The sequence below is a fragment of the Octopus bimaculoides genome, chromosome 15, assembly GCF_001194135.2.
Source record: "Octopus bimaculoides isolate UCB-OBI-ISO-001 chromosome 15, ASM119413v2, whole genome shotgun sequence".
In the NCBI taxonomy this organism is placed as follows: Eukaryota; Metazoa; Mollusca; class Cephalopoda; order Octopoda; family Octopodidae; genus Octopus; species Octopus bimaculoides.
The window spans coordinates 50,889,541-50,898,955 of record NC_068995.1 but is presented as its reverse complement, the minus strand read 5'-3'; the positions used below and the strand labels follow the sequence as shown (position 1 = coordinate 50,898,955).

Here is a 9,415-nt window from a genome sequence, read left to right as displayed (position 1 = left end):
ATCATTAACGAAGTTGCTGTTATTGTTGTTGTTGTCATTGTGACTTAAGTTCATGGCAGAAATAAGTGATATTTGCTATCAGAAATGTGTCTAAGCCAAAACAACAACAACAGCAAAAAGACAACAAAAAAAAAGAAAGAAAGAAAACCAGAAAGAAAGAAAAATACCCTTTTACTCCAAAATTGAAACAAAACGAAACAAAAAAAAAAACAACAAAACAAACAACTTCAAATTTCAATGAATGTCTTTCTAAAAGAATCGATTACCAGTTGTCTTAGAGAGAAAAGTCTGGAATTTAACAGTTGGCAAATAAGAATTCTTAAAGTAACAATAAGAATGGTGGAGGTGGGGTGGGGAATGAAAGAAAAATGAAACTCTGAAAACCACAGCAGAAAAGACTACATGAAGAATTTAGAATCGAAATAATGGTTATGTTACATATTCTTCCTGTAAGTCTATGCAAGTGCATGAGGGTATTATGTATGTGCAGCAAGTATAAGTTTGTATGTTGCATGTGCATGTTGAATAGGCATGCACATTGCATATGCATATACGTGGGGTGTATGTACAGGTATGTGTGTATATATATATATGTGTGTGTATGTATATTTATGTGCAATGCTGTATGGGTCTCGAGTTGTGTTAGACCATAAATAGATAAATTATGTTAATTTTTCTTTTTTTTTGTTAAGCCTAGCAAACCAATACCAGGATCTGTAAGAGGAGAGAGAGGGAAGAGAGACAGAGGGAGAGGTAGTGAAGGTAAAAAGAGTGAGAACGAATGTGAGAGAGAGAGAAAGCAAGATATATATATATATATATATAAAATGTAAGACAATTTGTGTGAGAGAAAGTGTGAGACTGAGTGAGAAAAAGAGAGATGAACCAAGAGAGAGAGGGGTTCGAGAAAGAAAAGAGAATGAGATCAAATGAGAGAGAGAGAGAGAGGGAGAGAGAGATAGAGACTGTGAGATAAAGTTGGAGTGGGAGACATAGTGAGAGGGTGTATGTGAATGAGAGAAAGGGTGAGAGAGAGAGAGAGAGAGTGTGTGTAAGAAAATGAGAGAGAGAAACTGAGTGAAAGGTGATTGTGACTGAGGGAAATTATGACTATTTCGTTCAGTCTTTCTTTCAGCCACTACATATAGTGGTCTCTCCTCATAGGTAGTGGTCTCTCCTCATAGGTAGTGGTCTCTCCTCATAGGTAGTGGTCTCTCCTCATAGGTAGTGGTCAAGTGATTATTTTAACTGAAGCAGCCAGTGAAGTCTGAGGCTTTATTCTATCAATATGGTGTTTAGTTGATAGGAGATAAATCTCTTCTGGCTTAGACACTCATCTACTGTATGTAACATTTCTGGACGACAGCTACAGTGGTGCACCAAGAAAGCTATAAAACTGAAGATGTTTATAAAGACTGCTAAGTTTGCCTCCATCCACTGATCCATTACAAAACCAACAGACAGTTGAGGCTTCTGATTCCAAGAGGGTCTCTTCTTCATTAACGCTTCTGATACCAAACTCGCCTGAAACCGCCTCTGGCTCTGTAGTACAAATGTTCTGTTTTCAAAAGTTCTGAATTAAAATCTTCCACCAGACCTTAGTCACAATTTATGTTCCTAACACTAGCTTTAATAATAACTAAATTATTTTGCTAAATTCTTTGTTATATTTAAAATTGAAAGAAACATAAAGCAAATATGGTAACAAAAGGGTTAACTTTGTAAAATGCTCTTATGCACTATCCATCAAACAAAATGGCAAGTTTAAGTAGCAATTTTATATTTACTTTTAATTTGGGGTTCAAGGTCCACACTATGGCTCAAGAACTTCTCCAGTTGCCCTGACACAATAAAGCATCCAGTCCTTTTTCTTCAGTTAAACACCAAACAAGGAATGAGTTGAAGTCACTGAAGGAGCCTCTACAGGGTCACTCAATCTGCTAGAAATAACAGGTAAATCACCTTCATATCAGATCCTACTTTTTTTTTTTAAAGTAGCTCACTGGATAATGTGCTCATGGGTTCTCTGTCCACAGGATGGTCAAGGTAGGAATATCTTTGATCATAAGGTTGCCCAAAAGAGTTGATTGGTAGTGGGGGAGGTTAAACTAATCTTTCTCTCCCAAGGAAACAATCATAAACAACCATCTCCTTTATCTCTTTCAGTTTCTCTACTTTCTCAGTGACCCCCAGTACAGTTTTTATACACACAGATCTAGGGGAGATACTCTGACTACAAAATGGAACCATACTGCTGTAAAGTGAACTTTTTAACCATACATTCATGCTTATAACTTGAAAGTTAAATAACACTGTCATTCATTTGATCATTGTGTGTCTACAGCAATATATCTGATCAATCTGCATTAGGAAAATACCCAATTCCAGTCAGAACCTGATCATATGAATGAAGAATATATATTTAAAAGAGTAAACTACTCAATTGTAACAATAATAGAATACATTCACAGAAGACTGGAAATCCTGGTTCTACTCAAAGAGTAGGTAACAAGGTTCAGATCTTTTAGCAGCCAATGACACCAAAGATTTTACTTCCAACAAGATAATTCTAACATAAATTCTAAATCTCTAAACGTATCCATTTCTCATTAATTTATCCTAACGCTTCAGAATTAACCATTGTCAGTGCTCTTGTACTTGAAATGGTTTAGCATGTTATAAGAATTACTATTTAGAATCTGTAAAAGCCTTCATTATTGCTAGCAGCAGTAACGGAATTGATAAGCTTCCCTCTCTTCAGCTTGCATACAGATTGTCACTAAAATTTCCAAATGTGTTCAATCTGTTTTAAGTGGTAAATCTATGCTATTTCTGGCAAAAGTTAAAAGCAAATAAAAACATCGAAAACAACCAAGCAGAAAAGCTACCTACTATTAATTTCACACCTTATAAGTCATACAAGCCTTCGTCCTCTCTTTCGCAGACTATCTGGAAATCTGTGGTCTTCTCTCTTAAAATTTACCAATGACACAGTCATTATTTACCAGTGAAGTTTAGTTTATTGTCTTCACATATGCATCTTCTTATGATGACTCATTCTAGTCAAACTACTACAATAAATACACCATTGATTACATCCAAGAACTGTTCACCGCTTCAACATATACAGAAACACATACACACAAGCATGCATGCAATTACATACGCTCACTGGTGACACATACCATGATGGAGTGTAGCTGACAAACGTTGCTTGTGAAGTTGCTATCACACCAAAGATAGATTTTCTTTTCTTTTTTTTTTTTTTTTTTTTTTTTTTTTTTTTTTTTCACAGTATAATGTTCATATCTTGATTTACCATTTCCAAACAGGAAGGAGAATGTGTAATGTTTATCAAGAAGTAAGTTCAAACAAGGAAAAAAGACTGGGAGGAAAAAGGCCAAGCCGAACCTGTTTAGCAACCTCAGCAATGTTGAAACAATCAGGACTAAATCAAATGGAAAGGTAATACAGAGGTTTTACAAAATGCTCAGAGCACACGTGCACCCCCACCCCACACACACTATAAGTAAAAATGATCAAATATTAACTGTAGTGGGATTTAGCCAAACATGCCAGGAGACAGAGTTTAATGTTTATATCTGTAGTATGAATTTTTCTAATTTCATTACAAGATGGCTTCCAGTGTTCGATTTTAGTTTTTTTTTTCCCTCCACTTATGAAGGCATTTACTTGAAGGATAACGTGTAGTTATGATAATGTTATTGCATAGGCTTAAATCGGCTCTAATTGAGCATATGTATGAATCAAGGACATTCCAGCCATGATCATCCTGTTTCTTTTTAAATCTAGGACTATATTCTCTAATGAGTCCCTTTTTGTTTAAGCTGGTAGGATATGATTTCAAAGAGACTTGGTTACTATCTCTAGCAGATTGAGCAATCACATAAAGGCTACTTCACTGACTCCCTTATGTCCAAGTTGAAAGTGGTGGTGGTGGTGGTGGTGGTGGTAGTAATGGTGATGAAGATGGAGGGGGTAGTGGTGATGATGGTGACAGTGGTGGTGATGGTGTCAAATTTTTCTCACATCATGACTACTATTTTAATAAAAGAGAGAAAAAAAAAGGTAGGGACAAGAACAAAGTAGATAGTGTAGTCCTAGATTCCCCTAAAAAGACAAGATACTCATGACTGGAATACTTTTCATCAGAGGTCAGCTGAATCAGGGCTGATCTCACTCAAGCTATAACACTGACCATTTTACAGAGGTTACAAGGGGCATTTTATCATGTCACCAACACTTGAGAAATTTCCAAGTTCTCAGTAGCACCAAAGGAGTTCACTCATTTGTTACCTCCATTCATTCTTCAACCACTTTACAGAGTGTCTTACCCCATATCAGAATAGATTCGGTAAGTACCAGATCATTTCAGCAGGTTACTTGTGATCGACCAGTATGTTACCCAATGGCATAACGGAATGGAAATGAGCCAAGAGAAATAGCTTAGAATGGTCAGTGGCATATTTTGGCATGAAAAGGATAAATGTGGGTATATTACATAACATACAAGATAAATTCTGGATTTATTGAAATTATATCTGCTTCCAGATGTGGTAGATCAATGGCTTCGTGACAAGTGGTACCAACACCAAATGGCAAGTGGAGGAATTCTCCAAAATTGACATGCCATTAAAGAAATGACCATCTGAGTAAGTTACTTGTGTGATAAACAAATATACTAGCCAATAATTTAATAGAATAAGTTGACATCTTCATACTACTTGCCTTCAAAATATTATTAATATCAATAAAAATCAATATCATTTATTACAAACTTTTTTTTAGATGTATTGATCTCACAATAAAAATAATAATTTCCTGAATTGCAACAGAGGTTTTTAATAGCAACACTAGCGCCCTCCCCCTCTCTATCTATCTATCTCTTCATCCCAACTTTTTATTGCTCATCTCTGAGTTAAAAATGGTACTTTTTATATATTTTTTTAAAGAAATTAAAGAGGATATTGGGTAGTAGGATGCAATGGAATGACAGTTGAGAGTTAAACTGATGATCTTTAAACAAAGACTCTAGCAGATTGATTATAAGAACACTATGTCACTCAAGAATGATACAAAACAATACATAAGAAATTTCCAATCAGTGATTTCAGATTAAATATATTATTTTCATAACTGAAAAATTAATCACAAAATAAAAGAGAAAAATATTATTTCTTTCTTTGTATAGATGAAAAATTATTATGTTATTCAAAATCATCTTTACAAACATATATAAGACATTTCTGCTTCTATCTCTGTGTGAAACTAATAAATAAAATATTTTATGGTATCTTGTCTTCTGTGAGTGAGAGAAGGAATGTATACAGCAAAGATAGAAAATCCCAATAACAAGGACTAAATTATAAAACATTGAAGGAAATGATTACAATATATATTTATTTAAAACACAGTTATATGCATTATTTGTAAACATTATAAATTAAGTTATTAAAGCAATGCATACACCCACATATTATACACAGACAAGTGCACACATTTGCATAAATATATACACAAACACACGCATGCAGAATGTAAATTGATAAAATAATATCATTATTTTCCAGACAAAGTTTGAAAGAGATTGAAAGGAATTCCACATTTGATTTAACAAACATATTAAATAAAATTATCAGACAATAAAGTTATTAAATATAATTAATTTCTAAAACTAGCGAGTAATGCAATAGAAAGCCATTTAAATGTCTGTCTTCTCATTAACAATCCAGTAATTGCATTTCTTTGATATTCCATCTCACATCCGCTGTATTGCATGTCGCAAGTAATTAAACAAAGGATTTCAATACTGTTCGAGATAATAAGTTGAAAAACAGATTAGCTACTTTATGGATTTTCACTAAACACTACTTCGAACCTACTTACTATAAAACTCCATCTGTCTACACACGATTTGCTACGGTCTTATAGTCAGACCAGACCAAAACAGAAGGTTGCACCACAAAGATGCATCTGATCAGGGCTAACTTTGAACAAGTTGTGTCAATTACAGAAAAATGACTGGATTTTGGTCGACCCTGAACCTGAAAAACAAATGTTGTTCAAGTGAAATAGCCAAGACTAGAAATAATGGATACATAAAGTGCAATGTCACTCAGATGATACTAATATACAGGAGTTTTAGCTAAAAACACCATCATCATCATTTTTATGTCTGTTTTTTTTTTTGTTTCCATGTTGACATGAACTAGACAAGACTTCCTGAGGTAGTATTCAGTGGCCGAATGGCCTTCCCACTGCTGGCTCTTGTTTTCAACTAAAGTAGGCTAATCCACTAGTGTCTGCACACAGAACTACCAAGCTGTGTGATATCTACAAACATCACCACAGCCCAAGTGATGTCAATGCAAAGACGCACACATGTGCACAAGCAGGCACACACAATCACGCTTGAAAGTACACACACACACACACATGCATGCAGGCACAGACACACACATGCATTCAGGCTTACACACACACAGGTATGTATGCATATGCACACACACACACACACACACACACACAAAGGGCTTTTAGTCTGTTAAAATTTCACTTGCAAAGCAATGATCAACTTGAACCTACGGTAGAAGAAACTAGCCGAAAGAGCCATGCAGTGGGATCAAACCTGGCTCTGAAGCAAACTTCTTAACCAAGCAACAATTCCTGTATTTTTCCTCACAATTTAAGAAGATTTGCCGAGAGAAAAGACACAAACACAAACTAAGGCCAAGAAAATATTTAGAATTAATAACCATCCCTTCCCAGGGATGTCTAGAAAATTACTTGGTACCCATGCCGGTGTTGGTGCCATGTGAAAAGCACCCAGTACACTCTATAAAGTGGTTGGCATTAAGAAGAGCATCCAGTCGTAGAAACTGTGCCAATGCAGACAACAGAGCTTGGCACAACCCTCTGACTTGCCAGCTCTTGTCAAAACATCCAGCATGGAAATATATATATTAAGGGATGAAAATGATTATGTTTGCATCTACAAATTGTCGTTTATATTTTCTCAAATCAATTGATTTAAGCCTTTTGGGTCAATCAGCAGGTTTCAACTGAAGGCATTAGTAATCCATCATTTGATGATAATTTAGTAGATTACCAGTCTTATATTGTTTTAAGTGATTGAGCCAGAGCCAGAAGTCTTCACTGCCACAGGCTTGACCATAAACCAGTCAGAGAGTGACCAATACCTTACCAGCTCAGACTCCACTGCTCATTGAAACAATGATGTGTGTGTGTGTGTGTGTGTACACACACACACACACATACATTCTACAATACATAATTTTTTGAGTTAGAAAATTATCTAACTCTAGTGATAATTTTCATGCTAACAGAATTTTTTTAAATTGTACTTTTTTGGTTTTTAAACTTGAATCAATGTATCAAGAAAGAATTACAAAAGTTAACAGTTTTACTAAAATTAAAAAAAAGAAAAGAAAAATCTGCCAAAGACTACATCACAAAATCAGTCTGGTCTTGCTTTCATAAAAAAAAAAAGATTACCCCTAGCATGGCCCCACTTTAAACATCGGCAATGGAAAACATTAAAATTTCATTCCTTTTAATTTAATTTTTTTATTATTTTTTGTATTGTAATCTAAGAATTTTTAAAAGAAACCAAGCAGTTTTAAGATATTTTAATTACCTAATTTTTAATCTTGCTATATTTTATGAACTAAACTGGAAGCTATTAACCATGTCTGGAGAAGAACTATTGCTTGTGGGTCAAAATTTAAGTGGATTACAAACAACTTTATTAAAAACCAATAACTATATATTTTAGCAGAAAAGCAATCAGTTCAATAACAAATTGAACAGGGAAGGAATCTGAAATATCAATTATTTTAAAAGAGTAGCAAGGGAAATTTTTTTGTTTGTTTTTTCTTAGGCATTTCCTTTTTTTTTTTTTTATCTACACAAACATAATAAAAATAGCTCCATCATTCAACTGCAAGGTCAGGGTTCACACGAGTTGGAAATCCATCTTAGTTTTGCCATTTGTTACATAGCCAGCCAGTAAGGAAAAAGATGGTAGAGGTGGTCACACATAGCAAGCAGTAGAGTCAAGACTACCACCTACCAGGTTTTTACTACTTGCAAGCCTCTCTCTCTCTCTTGTCTGACATATGTTGATCTACTAACCTTCCCTGTAAACATATAAAACATTAAGGAATGTACCTTTCTAGGAATTAACCCCTGAACATGGTTAGTGAAGTAAAAAGAGGGGGGGATAAAAATAAAACCCTATTTATCTAGGATAAAAGTACAATGAAGTAGAATAATTTCTTTTTAACCTAGTAAATGAGAAACTGGTTGTAACGGAAAATAGAAGACTTAAGTGATTTAAAGAATAAGGAAAATTATGAATGTAAAACAAAAGTAAATTTTAAACACAATCAAATAAAAAAAGAAAAAAAACGCTTAGATAATAAAATTAACAAAGAAAAGAAGATGGATAAAATATGTAGGACAAATAAAGGGTTAGATATTCTTGGTATGTACATATTTGGAAAACAAAGTAAATATCAGTTTTAAGTCCCGTGTATTAAGAACTGTCTGTTACAAGAAAAGTCTTAAAATCCTTTAATTAGCTAAATTTTCAGTTTCAAATTCATTTCAAAATAGAAAATTCCTTTTTTTTTTTGTTTTTTAATATTTTAGATAATCTTTTACTGGCTTCAGGCATTGTACAGCAGCCATGCTGGAGCACTGCCTTGAAGGATTTAGTTGAACAAACTGATCCTAGTAGTGACTTTATTGGTCTCTTATGTCGAACCACTTAGTCATGGGGATGAAAGCAAACCAACATCAGATGATAAGCAGTTGGGGTGGGACACAAACAGTGACACACAAACACATATACAACAGGCTTCCACACAGTTTCCATCTACAAAATTCCTTCAGAAGGCATTGGGTTATAGTAGAAGACACTTGCCCAAGGTGTCACATAGTGGGACTGAACCTGATATTACAAGGTTGGACAGTTTAACTGGGCTGGCAAGCTGAAAGGTTGCGCCAGACTCCAGTCTGATTTGGCATGGTTTTCTACAGTTGGATGCCCTTCCTAATGCCAACCACTAAGAGAGTGTAGTGGGTGCTTTTATGTGACACTTGTATGACACCCCTATCTGCCACAACCACAACATAATGCCAAAGGTCTTGGTCATTGAGTCCGTGAGGCCCAATACTCGAAAGGAACTCAGCCACTTTGCCTCCGTGAGGCCCAACGCTCAAAAGGTACTCACTCACTTTGCCTCCATCAGGCCCAACGCTCAAAAGGTACTCAGCCATTTTGCCTCCATCAGGCCCAACGCTCAAAAGGTACTCAGCCATTTTGCCTCCATCAGGCCCAACGCTCAAAAGGTACTCAGCCATTTTGCCT

General features: G+C 35.1%; 1 protein-coding gene and 1 long non-coding RNA gene across 6 annotated transcripts in view; one reads left to right on the top strand and one right to left on the bottom strand.

The window, feature by feature from the left end:
* Positions 1–5,165, top strand: part of LOC106870790 (uncharacterized) — a 44,132-nt gene extending 38,967 nt beyond the window's left edge. For 3 of the 5 annotated variants that reach the window (XR_008265642.1, XR_001409572.2, XR_008265643.1), the window contains 2 exons: positions 1,807–1,953; positions 3,333–5,165. This is a non-coding gene — a long non-coding RNA (uncharacterized LOC106870790). The remainder of the gene's footprint in view (positions 1–1,806; positions 1,954–3,332) is intronic. The other 2 variants (XR_001409573.2, XR_008265645.1) reach the window with 2 other exon arrangements.
* LOC106870788 (homer protein homolog 2) overlaps positions 1–9,415 on the bottom strand; it is a 127,812-nt gene that overhangs the window by 102,712 nt on the left and 15,685 nt on the right. The gene's annotated exons all lie outside the window — the stretch shown is intronic.